Genomic DNA, 26,155 nt, shown 5'->3' with positions numbered 1-26,155 from the left:
TGGAACTGAAAACTTTTGCCACTTTAGCCTTAAACCATCGTATTAAAATAATGTGCTGATGGTTGCAGTAATTTTATTTAGAGAAATCGGTAGAGGAATTGTGAAAAAATGTTCTATTGGGGGCAATTTTATTTTAAATCTGTACAACACATAAAATACGGAAGGATGAATAATCTTGCTGTGGAACAAGGCTTAAGGATTTGTCCAGTTGAATTTTTTCACGTTGTGAAATAAGTAACTTTTCTCAAAAACAGACTCAAACCACAAAAAGACGTCACCTTTGTGAAATTCTCATTAGGGCCATGTTGTGTTTTTTTAAAAGAGGTAATTCTCTTTCATTAAGCTCAAGTTTCTATTTCTGTCACTATATGATTTTATGTACGTGGTATAACAGGTAAACTAATTCAGGACTAAGTTGGTTGAACATCTGGCTCTTGATCTCAGGGTCATGAGTTCAAGTCCCACAATGGACAAGGAGCCTGCTTAAAATAAAATAAAATAAAATAAAATAAAATAAAATAAAATATAAGCGAACTTATGATCAGAACTGATTCTATTTCTATTTCTTTTTTTTTTTTTAGGTTCTATTTATTCATTTGACAGAGAGAGAGATCACAAGTAAGCAGAGAGGCAGGCAGAGAGAGAGAGGGGGAAGCAGGCTCCCTGCTGAGCTGAGAGCCCGATGTGGGGCTCAATCCCAGGACCCTGGGATCATGACATGAGCTAAAGGCAGAGGCTTTACCCCATGAGTCACCCAGGCGCCCCGTGATTCTATTTCTATTTCTGATAAAAAGGAATTATACGTTGGTATTAAGAGTTTGGGGTCTGGAATCAAGCTTATTAATCCCAGCTCTTCCACTTACACTGGAAAAAATTGCTCACTATTCAATCTTCTCATCTTTAAAATGGGGGGAAAATAGGAACTCGTTTTGAAGTTGGTATGGGGAGTATGTGAAATCATGCATCTTACACGCTCAGCACAATGTCTGAATGTTTGCAGGCACAGTGCGTCAGGAGGAGGCAGAGGAGAGAGAGAACCAGGTATACTAGCGATAATTATAGTGAAGACAACATAAAAAGACTTATTTTTAATGTTTTCCCCACTATCTGGGATAAGGACTTCCAATTTGCAATGTAAGAGAGAACAACATCCCATCCTTCCAATATTAATAGCACTTTTTCAGAGAAGGAAGTGATGCTGGCAGGGTAGAAGTAATCATATACATGAAAACGTGAAGACTTTTGATGGGAGCGATACTTCTGAAAACTATCCTAGAAATAGTGTGGGATGCTGACCTTCAAATGTGTAGCTTCCAAATGAAGCTCTTAATTTTTCCACCCAGTTTCCTTGAAAAGTAACCGATGTATATAACAATGTGTGACGTTAAGGTATACAGCATGGTTTGATTTGATCTGCATGTATTCTGAGAGGATTAACACAGTATGTTTAGCCAACACTCATCTTCTCATATAGATACAACACAAAGAAAAAAAAAAAAGGAAAAAAGGAATTTTTTCCCTGGTGATGAGAACTCTGACGAATTACTCTCTCAACTTTCCCCTACATGTCACATTGCAGTGTTAGCTATAGTCACTATGCTGTACAACCTGTCCCTAGTACTGATTTACCTTAAAACTGGAATTTTGTACTTTTTGACACCCTACCTCCAATCTTGGGCACATAAATATTTACAATTCTTATATCCCCTTGATACCATTTTTTTAAACGTTTTTTAATGACCTTCTTTGTCTCTTTTTACCATCTTCAGTTTAAAGTCTATTTTGTCAGATATAAGGATGGCTACCCTGGGTTTTTTTGGTTCCCATTTGCTTGGGGTACATTTTCCCACTTCTTCACAGTCAGTCTGCATGTCTTTAAGGTCAAAGTATCTTGTATATAGGATGTTGTTAGATTTTTTTTTTAATCTGTTAAGCTACTCCGTGTCTCTTAATTATAGAATTTAATCCATTTGTGGTTAAAGTAATTACTTACAATTATTATTTTCTTAACTGCATTCTGGTTGTTTTGTAGATTCGTTGTTCCCTATTTCTGATCCTGCTTGGACTTTTTTGTCAGGGTTTTGTTTGTTTGTTTATTTTTTGTATAATAACTGTAAGATTTTTCCCTTGGGGTTACCATGAGACTTACATAAAATATCTTGAACTTATAACACCCTACTTTAACTGATAACAACTTTATGACCACAGAAATTATGAATTTCACCCTTTTACATCTCCCCCTCACATTTTAGGTTATCACTGTTACAATTTTAGGTTATTACTATTTTATACTGTGAAATTAATAATAGGTTATAGTAATTATAATTATTTTATTACATTCTTTTTTTTTTTACCTTTTAAACTAGAGTAGTAAGAGATTTATGCACCACTATTACCAATATTACTATATTCCACAATCTATTATGATATATTTATCAATACCTGGGAGATTTACACTACCTTTTGGGGGCACTATGATGTTAATTACAGCATTCTTTTGCTTCCACCCAAAGAATTCTTCTTAGCATTTCTTGTCTGGTAGGACTGGTGATAAGGAACTCCGTCAGCTTTTGTTTGCTTGGGAAAGTCTTTATCCCTCCTTTGGTTCTGAAGGACAGCTTTGCCAGGTATAGGATTCTTGGTTGACAGTTACTTTCTTTCAATACTTTGAATATATCATCCCATTCTTTCCTGGACTGAAAAGTTTCTGCAGAGAAGTCTACTGGCAGTCTTATGAGGGCTCCCTTCTATGTAACTTCTCTCTTTTCTTTTGTTGCTCTTAAAATTCTTTCTTTGCTTTTGACCTTTGACAATTTAATTATAACATGTCTCAGTGTAGCCCTATTTGGGTTTAATCTGCTTGGGGTCTTTCGGGTCTCATGGGTCTGGATGTCCCTTTCTCTCCCCAAGTTCACGAAATTCTCGGCCATTATTTTTTTTTTAATTTATTTTTTTAAAGATTTTATTTATTTGACAGAGGGAGACAAGGCTAGAGAGGGAACACAAGCAGGGGAAGTGGGAGAAGGAGAAGCAGGCTTCCTGCCAAGCAGGGAGCCCAGTGCAGGGCTTGATGAGGGACTGGATGTATGGCTTGATCCCAGAACCCTGGGATCATGACCCTAGCCAAAGGCAGACACTTAATGACTGAACCACCCAGGCATTCCCCATTATTTTAAATATCTCTCCATCCCTTTCTCTTCTACCTCTGGAATTCCCTTCATGTGAATACTGTTCTTTTTCATTGTGCCCCATAATCCATACACTTTCTTCACTCTTTTTCATTCTTTCCTATTTTTGCTCCTCTGATTCGGGAATTTCTAATGCCTTACCCTCCAGGTCACTCTACATGTTGAGTCTACCTTTAAAACTCACTGTTGAATTTCTCAGCTCAGTTATCATACTTTTTAACTTTAGGATTCCTGTGTGTGTGTGAGTGTGTGTGTGTTCTGGATGGTTGCTATTTCCTTGTTGAACTTCTCATTTTATATGCTGTATTCCTAATTTCTTTCTATTATCTCTCTGTATTTTCTTGCAATGCACTAAATGTCTTTGAGAAGATTATTCTGAATTCTTTGTCTGACAATTCATAGATCTCCATTACTCTAAGATCAATTATTGGAGCTTTATTATCTTCCTTTGGTATCTTATTTATCTGATTTTTTAATGATATTAGATTCTTTACATTGGTTATCTATGCATTTGAGTAATGGGGCTCCTCTTCCAGACTTTACAGGTTTTCCGTGACAGGAACAGTTTTTCACCAGTAAGTTCATTTTGGATTCAAGGTGTGTTTAGCGGTAATACCCTTGGACCAGTAGGGCCTTCAGTTATGGTCTATTTTGGGGCAAGGAACTGTTGAAGCTTTAAGGATGGAGTTATGGGGGTGCCACTGGATGAGAAGAGTTGAACAGGACTGCCTTGTGAGTTCCCTACCTAAATGAGGCTGAAGAATGAACTCTATTGTTTCCTGCATTCTCTGGCCATGCTTATTCGATGGGCTCAGCCTTACACCCTACCTCCATGTTCTAGAATTTACTCAGTGATGTGTTGTTCTAGAGTAGTTGTTAGTTATTCTTCTTGTGAGGGAGTGATGTCAGGAACAATCTGTGTTGCCATCTGACATTTTTCTCCTTGCTCTTAATATTTTAAAAAATATATTTGTATTTTATATATAAGATATATTATATGTAATATATATATTATATACATTATATATATTATATAATATATACATATATATATTATATGTAATATATCTTATATATAAGTATATTTATATATTATGTTTATATTTTAAATTTATATTTTAAATTAGTTGAAAGCTACACATGTTGAGTCAGTTCCTATACCATCTCACACAAAGAATTGTTTAATTTCCAGTAATAAACAGAACTAATACAAATCTAAAGTTTCATTCAAAATCTATATAAGTTTGGTCTCATACATATGCTATTGAACAATATAGTCAGCAAAAATTTGTACCCAATAATCCAACTACAGAAGAGAATTGAAAATTCTATTTGAATTTACAACTTATTGATTTTACTACTCTTAGAAAGAATGATTCAAGATCTAATTTTGAAGTGTCACTGAATGTTCAGTTGGAATTTCTTCAGACAAATATTCTCCCCTTCTTTAATATTGTGAATTTTGGTTTCTTCCTTAAATGGAAATGTGTCACTTTTGAAAATAATTCAACTACATTTATTTGCAACAACCTCTCTTTAATAGGTTTCTGATAAAAACTGAAATATCTATTTGCTTTATGCAAAATATTGAGCCCAGGACAATACTTTTCAAACCTCCCTGCAAATAGGAAGACTCTGGAAGCCTTGTTAAAATTGCTAATTTAATGGTTGCATCCTTAGACATTCTGATTCCATAGAGCTGAGGTAGGACCCGGGAATGTGCCTGTTATTAAGAACTCCCAGGTGATTCTGATACAGGTGGTCTAAAAGTTGCAATTAGAACCCTGTTGATCTAGGGCTACCATAGATTTTTGTCACCATGTTTATTATCAAGATAATCTTCACAGTTTAGTATAGAACCTCTTTATTTTCAAAATCTACTTCAGAGTGTAATAAAGTTTGATTTCTAATAATTTTGAAAAAAAGAATATTACTCATATCATGGCCTGATGTAAATGTAGCTTCTAAGTAACATTATAAACTCTTGTGGCAAGTTTCCAGGACTCACTCATCATTGTAAATAGACCAGAGGTGAATGCAGAACTCCATTAAACCAGGATCATTAAACCAGGACTCTAACCTACGAATCTCATACACACCCTCTTCCTTTCAGCATCCTTGTGGTTTATCTTCAGTTTAAGCTGGTTCTTCCTTCTTTCTCCCCTAACTCAGATTCTCTCTCCGCCAATTTCCTCCCTCTTTAGAGACTCTTAGCTCATAATCTTCTCATGACCTACTTTTTTTTTCCTCCTAGATATCTTATCCATGGATAAAAGAGGGGAAGGTACATCCAGGCCTTTCATAGATTTTGTGGATTAAAACTGGTGGATTTGGAGGCAAGGGCTAGGAAAAAAGTGTTAGGTAAACAGAGAGAAATTTCGATGGCTCGATGGCCAGCCTGGACTCTTCTCCCAGTTTGCTTGAAAAATGCCTGGCTTCTTACATTTTTCCCTGAACCAAACCAAAACCCAGAGCTACGTCTTCTTCAGAGAGATGAAAACTCAGATCTTATGACCTGTCAGAACTTGCTTATTCCAGTCTGAGTCCTTTAGACATTTCATGGCCTTAATCTACAGCTCTCCTCTCTTAGGGATTTATCACACCACAGAACAAACTAGGGGTTGCTGTCTTAATGTAGTGCAAGCCAAGTACACTGAACTTTCAGCCAGAAGAATACCTAAAATGTTGCTACAAATACCTTTCTGTGCCCCATTTGGGAAGCTGGTGCTCTGGAAGTAATGTTATCTCGGGTGTCATCTTTAAAACAACCACACCAACAAATCAACAATTTCACTACACATAAATATGATTGCTTAGCCTTCCAGACACAGACTCATGTGAATTTGATCTCATTTACTTATGAAATCTGGATTTATGAATGATCCAGTTGCAGTCTTAGAGAAATCAGTTCTGAGTCAAACACAGACTTGGAGTGAAAATAAAGACGACACAAAATACCAAAATCCTGAGTGTATTTAAATTTTCTGGTCTTAAGCAAGCCATGTGTCTCACGATCTCCGTTTCCAGTGGGTACAATGGTCCATGATATGCCTTGCTATTTTGAGAAAAGAGGGTCTTGAACATGAACAGCATCATAAGTGGGCCCGTTGAGAGTAACAGTGGCATCATGATGTAAACAGTTTTCCTTCCTGGAGTTTTCAGACAGAAATGGGACTTCTGAAATCAGTCAAACACATACACACACACACACACACACACACACACACACACACACACACACACAAATGTGAGCCTTACCTCTCTGCTTACATGTCTTTAGCTGATATTTCACAGACAAGAAGTTTTGTGAGCCTGAACCCTAAATGATCTGTTAATGATTTGGGATTTTAAACAGTTCCCTCTGAAAGCTGGTTCTTGTAATCAAGTTTGACATGAAAATAGTACTGTCATTAAATTCAAGGAAATGCCATAGTTTAATGCTTAATCACATTACATTTAAGATAATTTGTATGTCACGAAGCTGTATTTTGGAAACATGAATGCGAACTTTCCTACTGAGCTGACCATATACCCACCTAGACTTTTAGCCTTGGAGCACTTCTGTATTGGGTTGTAGCTGGAGGAAGATGGTGTAGAAAAAATACCTATTTATTAATTATACTTAAATGCTTTAGAGAATACATACATGTAATTAAAATGCCAATGATGACAAATAATAGTGCCATGATTAATTTCTTGCAGAGCCAGTGTCTTTCTTTCAAGGGAAAATTCTTGCCCCTTCACCTGCCTGATGAATTCCCAGGAGTCCTCCTCAGCCTCCAATTTGAAGCATTTGAATGTTGTTCTTTTTTTTTTTTTTTTTCCCAAGCACTTCTGATTGTTTGTCTTACGCATTTTTGTGTGTAGATGTTGTCTGGGTGATGGAAGGTAGGGATTAAGCTGGGTTTCTTATGGGGTCAATTTACAGAGTAAATTCAGAAAGGACTGAGCCCATGATTTACATTTTCAAGCTAAATCACTAAAATTATGGTGAATAATGCATCGTATAAGGATATTAGCGTACACCTAATAGGTCACACACACCCACAGCAGAGTTTCAGTACTTCTTAGTAATTCCATTTACTTGACATAAATGGTTTTGTCTGATTGCTCTAACCTATCATGATACCTTGAGCAAAACAACTGATGTCATTCAATAAAGAGTTAGGATCCATTAAAGAGAAGCCCATTATAACATTTTATATAATCTACAATGCAAATGAGAACACTGTTTAAACATAAAAATGGGGAGAAAAGTCTGAAGGAGGCTAAGTATTTTCTAAATCCAAAAAAAAAAAAAAAGCTAGTCTTTACTCCTAAGATTTTAAAAAATATTCTTCACAATATCAACCCCAAATTGTGGAATACGTCTTTGTTTTCCCAATCTCGGGATTCAAACTTCTCGTAATTCATAGAAAGATCTTCCAGTAAGAACCCCCCTCTATACACAATGTTGTGTTAAACCTCATCCAATTGTTCAGCTAATTCTTATGCTTCTCCAATTTTACTGGATATGATGTTTTTATTGGGGTTCAGGGAAGCATGGCTAATGACATCAGCAAGCTTTGTAATCTCTCACTGCCAGTTTTCTACACAACTTACACTTTTGTCACTCAAACTGCACCAAATTGCTCCAACAATTAATCTTCGGGCGCAGGAGAAGGGGGACTTTTAAACGGACCCCTTCTTGGGATTTTGTGTCAAAAACAGAAAAGTTCCCATGAGTGAAGGGGGCCAGTGAGCTTCTCCAGCCTCTGCTCTCCCCCAGGTCTCACTTCTTCTCTGCCACCCCCCCAAAAAGGAATGAATTACATTTCTCTTCTTGTCCTTTAAATGAATAGCATAGTTTGGGTGAAATTATCGGGCAATTGCATGCCTTTTATGCAGATAATGCTATTTGATGAAAGCGGTGTTTTGATCTGCTAAGGATAATACAGATCCAGGGTTGGATTCATTGGTGAGAGTAAAGCTGTCTTCTGTGATAACTTCATCTCAGCATGAGGTCAGACGGGGAAAACTGGGATGGGGGATTAAAAAATGACACAGTCGGAGCAGTATTCAGTTTCCTGCTGTGCTCCTGGCTGCACACTATAGCTTATGTTTCTGATCTGTTATGGTATTGTCTGCCTTTCTCTCTCAGAGCAGAAAGAGATTGCTTAAAACTTTTCTTTTTTCAGCTAGAGGGATTAGTTCTGTGCAGCTTTTTTAATTAAAGAAACTGTATCTTTTTCAAGGCAATTTAAAGCTGCAAGGGAAGGAACATCAACATCCATAACTCAGTACTATTATCTGTAACAAAGTGTGAGCTCGAAATTTGATATTCAAAAACGGGAGAAGGAAGCTCTAGAATTCGATTGTGTTTTGAACCTCCCGTATTGTGCGGATCCCTAAATGAGGAATAGCAAATAAATTATTTTGGATAAGCCCTGAATATGTTTCCATAAGTAGTAACTTCCAGCCGCTTTAGCTTTTTACCATAGCTGAGCTTGCTTAATTAAATCTTCATGACGGTGGCGAAGTGCACTTGAAAATTGTGTAAGAGGAAATCAGTTTGACTATATATCTTTTTCTTTACCCAGAGATCATTTTTAAACATTTCCATTCTACTGAAAGTGATAGCAGTAGAAAATGTCCGCTTAATATGGGCAATTTGCATTGAAACAGTGCAAAGTACAACATTAGGGTAGTTTATCACAAGGAACCTCCACATTTGTGATAAGCGGTCATCGTCTTTATTAATCTGAGGGGAGCACGGATTGGATCGATCCGAAGTGATGATGAATTTTTCAGGACGTATACATTTGAGTTGAATTTATAGCTCAATTTAACCCAGGTTAATGTCGAAAATCCTCAAATGTTTCAAATAAGGCCCATATGGTTATCACTTTACAAAGCATACAGGCTCTGCGCTTTGGTTGCTACGTACACATCACCAACTAAATTCCATGCCAGATCAATTAGAAACAGTCCTCCTGAGCAGACAGGAACAAACACAGATTGTTTCCCCAATACCAGCTGAACCCTTGTCTTGAAGAAATGAAAAGCAGTCATCTTAGGCTCCACACTTCTGACCATTAAAAGTCCAAAGGAATTCGGTAAACAATAAGGGTGTCACAGTGTCATATTTAACAGAAAATACTTAGAGTATCTGCATTTGATAGGTGCATACTACAAATTTTTCCAAATTTCTGTATATGGCTACATCTTGCTGAAAAAGAGGAACACAAAATGGGATCTCTTTGCTTTTCCCCATTATTTTTGTCTTTATTTCAAACTGTGAACTGATGTGGCTGGATATCATGGCTAGAATTTTTCAATCATGTGCCATTAAAAAAATGGATGGGCAGAAAAGGAGAAAGTGTACTTAATAAGTATATCCCCAAAGTCAATTTTATTTATGACTTTTCATTTAAAAAAAAAAGTCGGAATGACGGTATAGGGTGAAAATATTTTATTCATGCATTCACTCATTCATTCAACAACCACTTAATGAACATCTTCTGGGTGTCAGCCCTTTGGTGCCAGACCCTGTGGTTTTGAAAGAGCCAGAGGCCCATATAATAAAACAGTGCCATCCTTTATTACATGCAGAAAATACTATGGACGCTCTTCCAAGGGAGGGAAGTACTGTTAATGGGTGCGTTAATAAACAAGTGTTCCCGAGGCTGAGAATACAGGACATCCCAGACTCAGGAGTGGGCAAAGGGAAGACAGAGTAGGAGACTTCCAGGAAATGAGAAGGTGCTCCGTAGGTCTGCAAGGCGAAGTAGTCACTGGATGCCAAGTGTTTAATCTGGGTCTACAAGTGAACTTCTAGTCAGGATCCTGAAACGTTTAAAGGGCATCCTATTACAAACAAAATTGTCCTCTGTCCTGAATTTTTATAAACCTTGCCAGCAGCTAGTGTCTAACTTAAATACACCAAACACTGTCTATACTGCATACCGTAAGCATAGTATGTATACTGCTTATCAAAAAGCTGTCCATAGAAAATATGATGGGTTTTAAAGGGTGTTCCATGCTAACAATTAACTGTAAAGGTTTTTTTAATCATTCATTGCGGAATAATGTGGTACGTTCTAAACACATATGCGGACTTAAACCAAAATTTGAAAGTGCCCCATGTGAAAAGATGCTTCTGTGTTCAAAATTCTTCAAGGGACTGGGTTTTCTACGTGTAAGCAGTTGGTGTGGGCTGCTCAGATGCCTTTTCACCAAAGGTGGAAGCCTTGTGGAGGCTCTGGGCGGCGGAACACAAACCAATGTCCTGGGAAAACATGGTCCGGTTTCAAGTTCAGTTCGCCTGATCGCCCATTCACTGGGTAGTTTGCAAATGCACGTGCATTGAGAGAGGTCTACCATGCTTTAATGAAGGTAGTGGAAGCATATTTCCCACCACCAGTAGTCATTTAACTTTATGACTTGATCAGCGATCAAGTTAGAATATTTGTTTTATGGTTTCCCTCCGCCTAGCAGCCAAGGGAAATAAGTTGCTTTTTTTCCCAGGGGAAGAAACAGGGAACACCCGATAATGACTTTAGAGCTACTGGAGAGACTTCTGTGTCAAAGTCAAGTTCTAGTGCTGGAAATTGCTCTAGGTTAAGGGTCTGCTACATGCAAAGTGCTTTGTTGAACCAGCGGTGCTCTAGGTGTCTAGGACTCACCCTCTTCCTCCGACTGCCAGCCTTCAGCCTCTGTTTTAAACTGCTTATTGTTCTCAGTTGAGACAGAACCTCTTTTTGGAAGTATAGACTGTTGGCTTGCCTGATCTTTTCAGAGGGTCAACGTGAAGGTCTCAGTGTCCACACTGTGGTTCCCTCTGTCATTCTCGCCACCACCGCCCCACCCCCTCTTTCCTTGTCCAGAGAGGTTGGAGCTGGATTTGAGCCCTACAGTCAGGCCATCCGGGCCTCAGTTTGCTAGAGCCGATGTAATAGTAAGTCCAAAGAATGCCCATGAAGTGGAGCGGTGCCCACGGGCCTCCTTGGAGAGCCTCCTACCTGCCTGACCCCCTGCCCCCCTTCTGCACGCCTGAAAGCCCCGCCTGTCAAAGGAGGAAGTAGCGGTGGAGACCCGCTGCGCCCCACGGGAGGGAGGAGGGAACAGCTGCCACCCAGCCTCTGTGGCGGCTTCAGGCTGGACCTTGAGGACAGGAGGAGGAAACTGACAGTCCCCTAAACATCAGCCTCCTGGGAAGGCTTCCTTTCGTGATGCTGACGAAAATGGATGGGCATCGCCTGCAAGTGGGAAGTGACCCTGGTAACAGAGGAATTGATGGAACCCGGCAGAGCAGGGGCTGTGGGCCCAGCGTCCGCAGCAGGGCAAAGAGCAGATCAGATCCCTTTCCCACCCCACCTCGGTCCCGAGGGCACAACCAGTTTCTTCCTAATCCCAAAGTGGCCCGGTTTTTTCATTATCTTCCTCCCTAGCAAACTGGAGAGGTTTGCCCGGGCCGCTGGGCGTGCATGTGCAGGTGTGGGGGCGGAGGCTGCAAGGGGAGCTCGGCCACATTCCACCCCCCCCCCCGGAGAGCTGCGTATCACTGTGACAAGGGGGCCCCACGGGAGGGCCATGCCGCCAGCTCGGCCCCATGATCCTGGGCACGACCGGCTGCCTTAACGTGGCAAAGTCACCAGCCGCGCCTGGCAGAGTTTGTTGTAAGCGGCCAGAGGTTTGCAAAAACAGAAAGCCCCGTCCTGCATTTCTTCTCCCGCTTGAGTTTTCATCGCAGCCCAGGGCACCGTGTGATCTACCCCGCCTCCCTGCCCTCCCGCGACAGCAGCTCAGCGAGGCAAAAAGCCTGATGGTCACGTAGCAAGCTGCCTCTCTGCTTTCCAAGGATGCATTCGGAGGAGAAAGCGTCTGGTAGAGTTGGGCACTGTACAACATCAGCTTTTCCTAAGGACCTCAAATGATGGAACTTCTTTGTTAGTGAGAGGAAGGGGGGAAAAAACCCGCGGAGCCTCAAACTTAACACACATAAACTGCCTGCCTTTCGGGCTGCCATCTGCGCGCGGTCGGTGGTTGAGGACACCCAGCACGTTTTGTCCCCCAGTGATGCCTGGCTTAGGGTGCACGGGGCGGTCTGAAGGAGTTCTAGAGTCTTCTGTCTGTATCGCATACAATTAGTGTGAATGTTCAACATCACACACTGAAAAACTTTGAATATCATGTAACAGGGGGCTGGGCTAGAGACAAGCTTCAAGATTTATTACCATTTCTAAATTTTATGAGTTCTATTGTTTCCTATGCTCATTACCAGCTTTAGCTATAATGAGGGCTGAAAAGAGAAAAGAGTTGAAAAGAAGAAACATGCCACTCCCCCCACCCCCACCCTGACCCCAGCTCCTGCCTGTTCTACCAGCAATTTAGTTCTTCTCGTCTGGCCTCTTTAGGATGTGTCTTATCTCTTGTGTGTATGTGTATTCCTAGATAGTAAGGTACAAAAGAGCAAGGGGGGAGTGTTACATGGACGCTTAGGAAAGTTTCGAACACTTAAGATGTTTTTCTGGGAACTGGGCCACAGAGGTAATTGACGAAATATCCTTCAAGTTTCCCTTTGATCAGGGATGCAAATTTTAAGTAGTTAGTGCGCCTGTCGTGTAAATCTGAGGTATACCCCCACAATTCAGAAGTTTTCTTAAGACAATGAGAACGGCTGGAATGAGAGGGGAATAATCATTCGTTTGCTTCCACTGCCCTATTATGATTTTTTTTCCAAGTGTGAAACACGCAAAGCAGGAAAGAGACTAATCACCCCAGGGCGACTCTACATTCCTGCCTCATAAATGTGCCTGTAGTTCTTAGCGTCACTGGCGCCCCGGGAGTGGGGTCGTGGTGGTCATGAATTACCGTTATTTCTTAACGAGTAGGTGGACCGCGTTTGGTCATTTAACAACTTCGGGGAGTCAGATGGTGGGACTGGGCACACTAATTCAAGTTCAGGGACTCTCCTTGTCAGTTCCCCCAAACTTTGGAGAAACTGTATCATGTAGCCTCAGGCTTTCCTAGGGGGCATTGCTCTTGTTTTCAAAGTGCTAAGTCTGTTTCTTGTTCTGCACGTAGTAACAAATACAGGTGTGTTTCCTTCCAGCCCGAGTCCCCGTTAGGTGCAGGGCGCTGGAATCCTCTGCTCTGAAGTTGAAAAGTGGAAGATGGCGTGAGAAGGCTGGGGGCTCGCTAGTTCCTCTGCCAGGCTTCCTAGGTCAGGTTTGCCAGCGGCCCGTTAAGGCCTGGGGCACTAATTGAGAGCTACGGGGTGGGGGTGTGCGGTACGCTAGGGCGCCCGGAGAGGAGCCCAGGGGACTGGCCCTTCCCAAGCGCGCACGCCCCAGCCTTCCTGCCTCTGGATGCGAAACAGGTTCCAAAGGGGCGAAGAGCCGGAGAGCGGCTCCGCGAAGGTCGCGGATTGGGCATTCCAAACCTCCCGAGCAGACGGAACTTGAAACTGCCTCGGCTGGCTTTCTTTACGCGGGGCCAGCTGGAGCTGGGGGGTCGGGAACCGGAACCGTGTGAAGGGGAACTTAAGCGAGTACAAAGTAGGCAGCGTCTCGTGGAGAGCAGTAAACTTTTATTTTTCTCCTGCAGCAAACCAAGTCGAGGCAGAGGGAGCGTTTGGCTGCTAATCGAGGGGAGAACGGGGTGTGGGGGGGTCGAGAATGCGGGGAGTGCAGGCTGTGGAGGACTGCGGAACCCCCGCCCGCTTCTCGCGGTCCGGCCAGTGCGCGCTCGTTGGGGAGGTCCCGGCGCTTGAACCGGAGGGTGGACACTTGTTCTCCGCCAGCCCAGAGCTGGGGCTTGCAAGGAATCTTGGTGTTCAGAGCCCCTTTCCGCGTGCGAAGGTCATTTGCGCTTTTCAGTTTCGGACGAGAGGACACTCAGGAAGGGAAGGTGCAGGTCATTTTCAGAGGCTCTTGTAAAGGACGGGCCGCCTACCGAGAGTGGAAATCCTTAATTACACCCTTCTGCCTCGGAATCCATCTTCCCGGCAGTGTCTTGCACTCCTACCTCTTCGGGTGACTCAGCTGACCTGAAATGCCCACCCTATGAAAGATCAAGAAAAGTAGTTTTCTAAGAAGGTTAGAGGTTTGATTACACAGAGAAGTGTTTCCACTTTGGTCCAAAGCAATTACCCGCCCTCTCCTCCTGTCCCTCCCCCCCACCCAATCCCCCCTCCCCCCCGCCCGCGACCCTGAGAAGAAAGGGGCAGACCCCCCTCAGCAAGCACGTACCCCCGCACTTTGTAGGTGCGTGTGAATTTCAAATGGCGCTGTAAGTTCATTAGTGTTTGCAATCAGCGGCGGGCAGACCCCTCATCAGAGCCGAAAGCCGGCAAGAGCCATTCATCAGCGTGAAGTGTTATTCACGGATGACCCCTAAATCACGGCAAGAGTAGTAGATGCACTGATTGGTCACAGCATGGGAGCCTTGGAGCTTTCCAGTCCCCGACGCGGCCGGGAGGAGGGAAGAAGGGAGGGGCGGCGAACGTGGTTCAGTCCGGCAAATCCCATTTGACAGAAAAAGGCAGTAAACCGGGAATCTCTTTTTTTGAATAAAGAAGAAGAAGAAATAAAGTACCTGTCATCTTGACAAGTGGCGGAGCGGAGGCGTCCAGGATTATAAATGATCACAGCCCGGTCCGGCTCGCCTTGTGATTGGGCTCTCCCGCGATCTGCACTGGGGGAAGCGCATGGTAGGCTCCTCTCCTCTCGCACACACTCGCGCGCAGACACACACACACACACACACACACACACACACACACACACGGACACGTGTACGCGCCAGTGTCGCGGGCACACTCGGCCCCGCGCGTCCCCCCGTCACACAATTAAGGTCCTGGATGCTGCTCCCTGGCACGGCGCCCTGCTCGCCTCCTCACCTCCTCCTCCTCCCCTTCCTCCTCCCTCGCCGCCGCCGTCCCCCGGCGCCCCCGGCCGGGGACCGAAAACTCCGGCCCGGCCTCTCGGGCCGAGCGGGAGGCTTAGAGGGGCCGGCGGGAAGGGAGAGGGGGAGAGCGCGGGGGAGAAAAAGAAAGTGAACTCATTGGCGCTCCGGCGCGCGCTGCCCTCCCCTCGCCGCGTCCCTCGCCCGCCGCGGCCGGGCGCTGGGCAGGGAAGGAAGTTGTAACACTTGCCGCTCTCGCCCCCTCCCGGCCCCCCTCCCCCGCCCCCCCAGCTCCCACGCTCCGCGCCCTCGGCGGGGCCCCCTCCCCCGCGCCGGGCTCCTTTGAATTCGGCCAAGCGCTGGGTGTGCGCGCTGCTCGGGTGGACGCGGCGGCTGCGGCCGGGGAGCGAGGCGGCGGCGCGGGCGAGCCGAGCGCGGTAAGTGCGGCGCCGCCGCCGGCGCGCCCTCCTTCCGTTCTGGGGTCCTAGTGCCCGGGCCGCGCGGCGCCGGGAGCAGGAGGGCGGGCGGGAGCCGGCGCGGACGGCGGCGCGGGAGGCGGCAGCAGGTTGGCCGGCCCGGGGGGTGGGGGGGGAGCATCCGCCTGGTCGGCGCGCGGTCCCCCCGCTCTGGCCTCCCCGCCGCCGGCCTCGCGGTCCCGCCCCTCCCTCGCGTCTGACACCTCGGGCTGCCGGCTCAGGTGGGAACTTGGCCCGCGAGGAGCCGGGCGCGGCGCCGCGGTTCCGGGGAGCCCCGGGCTCGCGGGCTCCCCGAGGAAGGCAACCCCGGGGGCTGGGCGCTCAGTGGGGGCAGGGAGTCCCGCCGGCCCGGCTCGGGTCGGGGGCGGGGGGGAGGCTCCCCAGTTGGGTGGCGGGGCGCCGCGTCCTCTGAGAAGGTGTCTGAGAAGATCCTCGGGGCTTCCAGCGAGCGGGGGAAGCCCTGAAATGTCACCACTTTCCGGGGGAGGTGAAAACGGGGCTGCTCCAACGGCCGGGGGGCCGAGATGGGGGTGAAGGGGGACGGGAAAGGGGCCGCGGTGGCGTGGGGAGTGCTGGAGCTCGTCTGAAACTTCATCTGGAAACTCTGGATGGGGCTGGAAACAAACAAACACCCTGAACCGGGCGTTTGAAAAATGACGGATTTAGGAATCTGCAACTCAGTCTCAGACCGGGTCGTGTTCTACAACCCATGGGAAGAAGCTTCCAGTGTTTTAGGTTGAGGTCCGGGTCTGAGCTCTGCCGAACACCTTAGGATGCGGTTTGGATTCCATTCTTACCGCCTCACCTCTAAAGGAGTCCTAATGGGAACCTGCTACTAATTCTTACTGAGGAGGAAGGGTAACAGGTAATCCTGCCGTGCAAGACAGCAGATACGTTTGCTTTCTGAAGGCATGAACGTCTAAAGCTAGAGAAAAGTTTCCAGGTACTTTTGGGTAAGTGCTGTGGAAGTGAAAGGGTGAGAGCAGTCCAAGCACTTTTTTTTTTCTTTTTTCTTTTTCTTTTTTTTTTTTTTTACGGGGCCCCAGACAGCTGGGATTCCTGAGATCAGGACTGTGTCTTCATAATACTCTGATTTCTTATCTTCTGACAATGTATTTGTCAAACATCTGTAGGCTCTGGCAGAATCCACTGGGTGGTCTTTTCACTAGAAATAGAAATACGTTCAGGCATTACCTTTCCTCTCTGTTGTCAAAAACAAAACAAAGCAAAAAGACAGGGCTAGCATCTTTGGAAAGCCTGGAAGGGGACCCTGAAAGCTGGCATAGCAACTGAGCAGAACTTGTGGTTTGATTCTTTTAGTGAATTTGTTTAGAATGCGGTGCATACCCTCTTCCACCCCGGGGGAGGGGGGGGCCTACCTGGAAAAGTATTTGTGGTCTATCTAGTATGTTAGGAACAGAGTTTAGAATTAAGGGACTATAACTGAAAACTCATTATAGATTTTAATATTTCAGTTGAAACAAAAATTTTGCAAATACACCAACGGTCTTGTTTTGTGCACTCCTTAATACATTCTTAATGATCTAAAACTTCTAGCTTTTCTTTCTTAATATATGAAATTCTTGTAAGAGCCTTGAAACTTTCGATTTGTGATTCCAAATGCAGAGCAAATATTTAATTCTTGCTCTAAGAGTGAGAGGTTAGTTCAGTAATAAGACTTGCTAATCCCACTTTAAAATGTCATGGCATTCACAAATTATTCCTAAATTCTTCAAAGATAAGGGTTTGTAATGAGTTTAAGTTATTCTGTTGTGTATTTCAGGATTGAATGTATCTCTCTTCCTGTTGCATTTTCCTTAGCAACTTGCCTTTTTTCTTGTTTGAATTTTAGTATTCTTCTTACTCAAAGATGTCATTTTTGCTAGTGGTCAATATATTTTATTTTAGACAATTTAAAAAAGATATATATTATGAGAGAAAGTAGTTCCTTTAAGCAAAACGGGTATGTTTTTACATATACTACACAATTTTCATGAAAATGTATTTATGTACTAATAACTATGCCACTGCTTATATATTTGAAAAATACCTTAGTATCCTGTGCCAACATTAATGTTAACAACTCATTGAATATTGACCCTAATGAGGATTTCTTAATCATGTAAAATAAAGCAGATAAAATTATAGTAGAATTCTGACTAATTTTTTTCCAAATTGAGTCATTTTGCATGGCTGAGTTTATTTTCTAGAAAGAAATGTTTTAGGTAAATTATAGAGGCTTTTCTTACTATGATCTTGTAGGCGTGTCGTGAGTCTTTTGGTTAGAAAAGAGAACCTGCTTTATTAGGGTGAAGACAAAGAAAGATAAAGATGCTTATCATTGAATAGAAGAAAGCACCTAAATAGAGTGAAAAGTTTTAAATTTATTCGCAAAGAAAACCCAGCTAAACAGTAATAATCCAGTTACAAGTTCAAGCTCCTCTTCCTTGGCTTTGCTTCTGAAAGCCAAGAGTTAAAATTATTTCCTTTGTAGAGAGTCAAGCAAATAAGAAACCAGGCAAAAGTGTATGGCTATCGTTGTGAGTGGAATGACCTATCAGGAATACTTGATCAACTTTGAGCTTGATGTACAAAAAACGATGTTTTTCCAATAGCTGTGAAAGCATGTTTGGAAATACTCAAGTTTGTCCTTCCTACAGTGGTAGTGGGAAGTCAGTCCTGAAGATAGTCAGTGTCTAATATAAAAGTGCCATAAAGACAACTTTATTTGCTTATTAATATTGATCATTTTAATAAACACATTATCTCCTTTTTAATATGCTCTATTTATTCCTTTAAAATTTTATTTCTGGGCAAATGAGGAATGTCATCAAGGTATTATTCTTATGTGAATCAATGTATTCAACAGTGTTAATCACCAGTGTGTGCCCTTTTCCTGAAGATGTGTAGTAGAAACCTGTTAGGCATGTCCATTGACACATCGTTTATCTACCCAATGTTTCATTTAATAGCCAAATGTCTATTTTGACCTTCAGAACATACTCTCATTACTTCGATTGAGAATATGAGTAAAGAATACAGTAATTTGCTATTAAACTTTTACTCTGATCCATACCCATTATATATTCTTTCGAATTTTCAGTTAAAGCCAGGGTCCATATTTGTTTTATAAAGTGGAATGATAGTCTGGAGAAGAATTTAACACCCATTCAAAATAAAGAAGTGTACTGAGAAGCTAGCATAATAATGTTATGCGATTTAAAAGTTTTAATAACTGAGTCTTAAAAATTATGTCATGTAAGCTTCTTTTAGGACACATTCAAACCCTTATATTTGGATGTTTTAAGAATCCTGATGGACATTTTTAACTAAAAAAAAAAAAAAACTTCTAAGTTTCAGAACTGATTAATTGTTGTGTCTTATAAAAACTGATTTATTTCATACTTTTTTATACTAAGCATTACCATTATGAAGCTCTCCTTCTAATTGAGATTAATGTTTCTGAGCAAAGAAGTGGTTTAGAGGGCTGCATTCATTTTGAGTGCTGTTGTAATCAATTTTAGATACAGCATTCCACAGTGGGTCAGTCTGCATCCAAACCTGCCTTATTATGTAGAATTAACTTGTTGGTGATTGATAGTAATACTCCTACATCTTGAGAAGTCATTTGTTTCCAAACAAGTGTGATGGCTTATACGAGTTTTAAAATATTGCTTCTTATAATTAAAACATCCTTTTGGGGACTTAATTTGAACTTTCTCTAAGAATTCTATAAACCACGAGGAAGCAATTCATTAATACATATTCAACCGCAATAGCCTTTTTTTCCTCCAAATTCAATATGCCTCAGGTGTATTTTCTTGTTCATCAAAGGGCTTTCTGGTCTTTTAGAGTTATAAATGATAAACATTATACATCGAAGTTATTTCCCTTTTTGTTTCTATCAATATTCTAGTTGAGTTTTTCAAGGAATTCTTAGAATTATAGATCTACATCTCACACATGTGTTATAACTTTATTTTAGAAGGTGCTAGGTATAATCTTGACAAAGAAAGGTAATGCATAGGGAGGTAATTCTTTATCCTCTTTGGAAACCTGGAAAGATGGTGAATATTTTCATCCCTATGGTGATGTTTGCATTTGTACCTTAGTTGTGTCTGGTCTCAACTTTATCATCATTTTGTTCTCTTCCAAAAGACCACATGAAGATTTTCTTGGACTTTGGCCCATATTGCATGGCTTACTGTGATGTATGCTTATAGTCTCAATAAAATAAAATATTGAAAGCACAAAATATAAGATTAATATAGATAAGTCTTCTAATATAGCCACCACTTATAGGATTTTTAAATACAGATGTAACTGCTTTGTAGTGAGTGTGAAGTTCCCACAGTGACGTTGTTTTCTGCTTTCAGGGAGAAAAAGACTTGGTAGGAAATATATTTATTATATTTTAATTTTCTTCACTGTAATGTTAGATTATGTACACCAAATTAGTGCTGTTCCAGTTAAGAACATTCATTTAAAACAGTTTGAAATGCCAAAATAATGTACTTAAAAATGCCATTTTCAAAGCATCATCTTAGCCACCCGTTAGAATATAAACTTTCAAAATGCAGAAATATGCTCAAAGATATATAGGTGTTTCAAACACCTAAACCGTAATAGGATTCCATCACTGGAAGGAATGTAGGTTTGTTTTGTTTTGTTTTGTTTTGTTTTTATGATTTCGATTAAACAACTCAGGTGACTGGGCAGTTAGAACAGCTCTGTAGAATTCCTATAGAAGATAGTAATCTACTGAAACCTGCTTCTTTCTATTTCAGATAAGTCACTGAGCAAATTAACGTCAGTATCCTAGAACGTACTCACAAGCCATATGAATATATGATTGAAACCATATCATATAATAATAATTACAGCAATTATTATTATAGTAATAATAAAAAGTAATAATAAAAGTAATAATAAAAAGTACCATGGGTACCCTGGCAGTCTAGAGCTGGCTTTGACTTTTCAAACAAGTTTGTGATAGGTGGCAGTCTTAACTGAATTCCAAGACATCAATAGATGGCTTTAATGTTTCGGGAGCGTCTGTGGAGTAGTGTATCACATCCCCAAACTATGGCTGTCGTGTTTCCTGTGAGTTAAGGAGTGGATGATCACTAATGGAGAGATGGCAGTTTTAAAAACCATCTTTCCCACATCTGCAATCCTCTCTGGCTCCTTGTGGCACATCCAAAAAAAAAAAAAAAAAAAGATTATCCCTTTTAAAAATGAAGTGTTTTGAGAGAAACAAGTGCCTATATTCACACTTGTATTTTTATGGTCAATTATATAAAAGTTATCGTGAGATGCTCTTTGATGACAAAGTGATTTCCAGTATGATGGAAGACTTCTTACTTCAATTACAGAAGTTGGGGAGCAGTGGGCTGCAGTGATTTGGTTTGCCCTGGGGCGGGGTCATATTATTTAATAATAAGCGGCTCTTTTATAACTGGGTCTACTGGGTCTCTGCCTCAAAACCAATGGGAGATACAGAGAGAGAAAGAGGGGAAGAGGGAGAAGTGAGGAAGAGGAGAGAATATGAATGTGAAAATCCTTTATAAAGAGTGATAGTTCTTTGAGCATTTTCTGTGTGTAGCAGTGCTTTTGACAGGAAAAGCAATCTATGAGGGGCAAATTTGGTCAGTGCAAGTTAATTGGGTAAGTACAGAAGAAAATTAACTTCTGATTTTTTTTTCACTTTTAAGTATTTGCATTTTAGATCCAAGAATATGAGCATCATTAGTTTTTTTTTAATTAATCCAAGAAATTCCAAATATTGTATATGGTTCTTCAAATTGAAAGAGAAAAGAAAATGTATTAACAGTTCTATTTGATAAGTATTTTTTTTTTTTTGCATGTGGGACTGAATGCCAAATTATAATTTTATAATTCTCAGATTTATAAAGAGACTTAAAAACAAACACTCTGATTACTTTAAGTGATCATTTATGAGGTGACTTCCAAGGTCACTTATCTCTGAAGATAAAGCTCATAATCAATATATTTTAGTCATTCTGTCATTTCTTCGATTATTAGTTACACTTGCCAGAGTCTTGTGATAATTCCTCTTCACATTGCCATGATTTAGAAAGAAATAACAGCTTGGTAATGACTATCTGCCTTCAGCCATAGTCTGAACAACATGTGAATAGTAGGATGACATGAATTCGTGGTTCCTGCTCTTTCCAGGAAAAAAAAGGAAAGACAGGAAGAAAGAAGGAAAAAAGAAAAGCTATTGTTTTATAAAAATGGATTATTTCATCTCGAGTTCAGTTACACCCAACTAATATTTTACGATTAGGATTGTGGACCCACCATCATTGTGAGGAAGTGAAGTGTCTTTTTGATTACAGGGGCGTTTCCTAAGAGAGGTCCTTCTGTCCCTTCAGGAAGCTCCAGCATCCCTATTGTGGCCAGTATTTGGCTTCCGTGCTAGAGAGCTACCTTAGGAGAGCTAAAATGCTGGGACAGCACGTTGGAAGGTATGTTATGCAGAGAGTGATGAGACAGGACCGGAATTAACTTAATTCACAGTGAGACATGCATGAAGTATATTAACGGGTTTGCGTGAAGCACTTGCAAATATATTAATATTGGGTATGTTTATTTCGGTAATTATGAAAGTGATCCTACTGAGAGGTGTACTTGTTTATTCTCAGTCTACCAAATGCTCTTTTAAAATGTGACATCTATGCTAATACCTTTATCAGAGAATTTGAAATTTGTCAACATGTAGGTGGAAATAATTGGCAAGGGACTGGTCCTATTTTGCATAGCTCTTTTCCAAAAAAAAAAAAAAAGCTGGCACAGGCTTGTCTTTTAAAATAATTATGAAAGCCAGAAGACAGCTGTAAATTTTATTTCTTTCAGAATTTATAATAACTTCCAGCTAAAGAAAGCTGTCAGACCTATAGTTCTTGAAGAGCAAATCTGACTTCTTTTTTCCTCTGAAGAATAACAACAAAAAAGCATCTTAAACAGTGTTATTACCTTTTTCTATATTAATAATCAAAAATGAAATATTTAAAATGTAAACTTTTTCACTTAAATTTTGTGTAGTGATAAGGATAACAAATGTCGACAAAAATACTGCAAGTCATAATTAATTTAAATAAATATAGAAAAGTGATTCAGTATAATATCAAAAAGGAATAAGAGCTATCAACAACAACCATATTTTGTCTCTTGATTGTCACAAAAATTAGACATTCTTCCTACAGCAGTATTGCTGGATTTTATGATACCATCAATACTAGTTTGGAGAATAACTTGACACAATCAAATTAACTAAAATATTAATCCTCTTCATGCCCTCCTTAAGAAACATTTCTAGAGAGTTAGAAAGCTCTCGAAAAGTATCGTATGTTCCAGCAAAAAATGTTTGTTGCCTTACAAAGCTGTCTATGGATTTGGGTTCAGAAAGGGGTGAAGGTGGAGGAGATCTTCTGCCAGAATGTTATCATGCAAATTAAAAGGAAACAGACGTTTTCTATCTGTAAAATATTTCTAAGTGGATACTTCGATCTTAATTTTCAACCAGTCTTTCTCTAATGAAGCTGCTAGCATATTTAACATTTAAAATAAGTTTCAATTTAAACAAAAATTAAAGTTCTTTCTCATAGTTCATTTGTGCTGTCAAACCAGGATTAAAATCCTCACTTTCAGAGTAATTTTTATGCTGCCCTGTAACTTCTTGCCAAGGAGAAATAGGATAGCCTATTTTGCATTTCCTGTGATTGGAAAATTACCTGAAACAGAATTCTCCCTTACCCAGTTACTTTTGCCCTAGAGTGTACAATCTCTGAATGAGAACCTGCCATTACAAAAAATTTTATAAACAATATTGGCATGTTAAGTTAATTTGCCAAAAAGATTTCTTTCTTTGTTGCTAATTTTAAATGTTACATGTGTGGCAGATAAGAAAACTTTTTTAAAATGTTTTCTCTCTTGTGTTTTGATCGTGATATAATTTCTTAATTTATGTTTTAATTTGTATGATATTAGGTGGCATAGTATATGTTTAGTGTCATGCTTTTGAAGGAAAATAATGTGGGGTAATAAGGATATAATATAAAAAATAAATGTAAAATTATTCATATAGGATTTGAAGCACAACACATTCTGGTTAAAAATGCAGTGTCAAATGGAAATCTTCATTTTATATATTCAAATTCAAATACTGTTTTGCTGATAATATAAATAATTAGAGCTCAGTAATTCAAATTATGTAGTTACCACTTTTCTCTTTTATATGGTTCCACTAATCAGAACTTCATATTTTTATTTAAATGGATATTGGGCTCTATAGTCCACAATTAAGAAATCCAAAAATATTGGTAATCAAAACATACACTAACTCCAATATAAATTTTTCCAGTATTAGTTTTTAAAGAGCCCAATAGGAATTAAGATGATTAGGTAAATCTGGTGTTCTAGAAATCATAGAAACACTTTAATGAATATCCCATGTTGCATTGTCTAAACACTGGGAGACTATTCATTCATATATATGCTTGCAATATCCACACAGATCACCAAAAAGTCATTTATTACAAAACTGAAAGCTGAATGATGTATTGATATTATTTTCTTTAAGTCACACAGCAGGAATGCATTTGTAAAATGAAAGTTACATTTTAAGGTACATCATTTATTGGTATTCTGGTTTAAAGTGATCTCAATAAAATCCATAGTATCTTGCATTTCATGTAAGTATGATGTGAGCAAGTTGAGTCAGCCCTCAGTCAGTATAGCCATGGTGAAAGTCTAATCTCTTTTATGTCAAGTTTTATGTAAAATCTGCACTTTGCCATGACATACTTCATCCAGACTGCGCAGGTGTTTCTGAGATTTTGACAAAGGAGAGATCTGAAGGAGAGGACCGAGTGCTTGTTTTAAGAGATGCCATCAGTTAATTCTGCTCACATCATCTGAGGAAAGTAGCTTTTAAAACTGTATTATACTTCAGATAGGGATTTTAACATATCAAGTTGGCGAATTTCATATGAAGCTATCAGCAAAGGGTAATTTTGAATTACTTAAAACAAATCATTAATGTATCACGTATTTCATTTAAATGTGATACAAGGTATATGAATTGGTTGTGTAATTACCATTTGAGCTTCGAAAAGCCTGTAATTCACATTAAAATTTTTAAATGTTGAAAGCAAATTACTAGTAGTTCTCAGTCTTAGAAATTGTTATCAGTGTAAGCCTTCGAGGGACTGCTTCATTTATTTATTTATTTTTTGTTATCTTGCTTTTACCTTTTTTCAAAAAAAAATTGTACCTTCTGTGGTATTATCACTTAATTTTAAGTCTAGAACATAAACATTTGACTTGGGAATAGAGGTCAGTTATTAGTCCACATTATGTATTTTTTTTCCCCCGAAAGGAAAGTTTCTCAAGCCTTTCTGGGTGAGGTTCTGATTCTTTTAGGATTAAGAAGCATTGGTATAAATGGCTAATTTTGGTAGAAGAGTGTTACATAGTTTTTAAGTCCTCGTTATTACTTTTAAAAGAATATCCCATCAGGAGTAGGAAGCTTTGTGGATAAGCTGCCACTCTTTGATGAAGGATTATGCGTTCTCCCCTAAATCTGTGATCCCAGAATGTGTTACACAATGGTTTTATCAAGTAGCACTGGACTAGCTTGGCCATCATTTCCTTTCCTTGAATAAGTTAATTGCTTCCTTTCCTAAATCTAATATTTATGTAGAATTTTAGTCTAAATATACATTGTAGGCATTAATAGATCCAACTCCTAAAATCCAGAGAGAGGTTAATCATTTGATGCAAGATAATGAAGCCGGATGACAAGTGAATCAAGTGAATTGATTCTTGTGGGGTACCCCGTCAATTAAGTCGTTCGTGTCCTCAGTCCCATCTGCAGAGTCTGGCCTGACTGAAGTTCCTTATGAGCTTTTCTGTGTTCGTGCTAGTCAAAGCAAATTGTGACAGAAAAAACAGCATACAAAAATGAAGCCATCGCATATTATTATTATTAGTTAATTTTCTCTGAACATGTATGCAAAAAGTGAGCCTATCATAGCATGCTTTGGTCATGGCTTAAAAAAAAGAATGATTATGTTGTTATGTGATTATATTCCCATCAGAATGAGTAATTGCTTGCAGAGCATTAAGAGTATGATTTAAAAAAAAAAAAGTGTCATATTCTAGGGAGATTTTTTTTAATTAAAAAAAACATTAAAAATGGAATGCTCAATTCATCCTACTAAATAATCAATTATCAAATATTTGTTAATTAAGACACTTTAACTGCAAGACACAGTGATGCCACATAAAAAAGCATAATTTATTATACAACTAGTTTTCCTTAATAAACAATTCTTATTTCTGAGCCTACTAACTTTTAAAAGTTAAAAAAAAAAAGCAAAGTTTACTATAAAAATTGCAAAGTGTGGAAGTAAGTAAATGGTTTTACAATTTAAGTCATTCTAGTTCTTGTATACTTTCACTGAATCATACTATATAAACTTCAGAAGCTGACTCTGTAATGTTAATGTCCTTGTTCTGAGTTATTAGCCTCTTAAACTTTGATACACGCAGAAATGTATATCCATTGTGAAAGACATA

The 26,155-nt window shown here is 40.2% G+C and overlaps 1 protein-coding gene and 1 long non-coding RNA gene across 3 annotated transcripts in view; one reads left to right on the top strand and one right to left on the bottom strand.

Annotated features, from left to right (window-relative positions):
• Positions 1-26,155, top strand: part of TENM3 (teneurin transmembrane protein 3) — a 1,246,978-nt gene that overhangs the window by 627,618 nt on the left and 593,205 nt on the right. The gene's annotated exons all lie outside the window — the stretch shown is intronic.
• Positions 13,744-15,343, bottom strand: LOC116581659. 2 transcript variants are annotated; one of them, XR_004282151.1, is made up of 4 exons: positions 15,070-15,343; positions 14,766-14,864; positions 14,420-14,563; positions 13,744-14,231 (listed from the first exon to the last, which is right to left on the bottom strand). It is a non-coding gene; the product is annotated as an uncharacterized LOC116581659 (long non-coding RNA). The 2 variants fall into 2 exon arrangements; XR_004282152.1 differs by having other exon boundaries at positions 14,766-14,859.

This window comes from Mustela erminea, chromosome 21, assembly GCF_009829155.1.
Source record: "Mustela erminea isolate mMusErm1 chromosome 21, mMusErm1.Pri, whole genome shotgun sequence".
In the NCBI taxonomy this organism is placed as follows: domain Eukaryota; kingdom Metazoa; phylum Chordata; class Mammalia; order Carnivora; family Mustelidae; genus Mustela; species Mustela erminea.
Note: the sequence above shows the minus strand (reverse complement) of the source record. Positions and strands in the feature narration are given on the sequence as shown.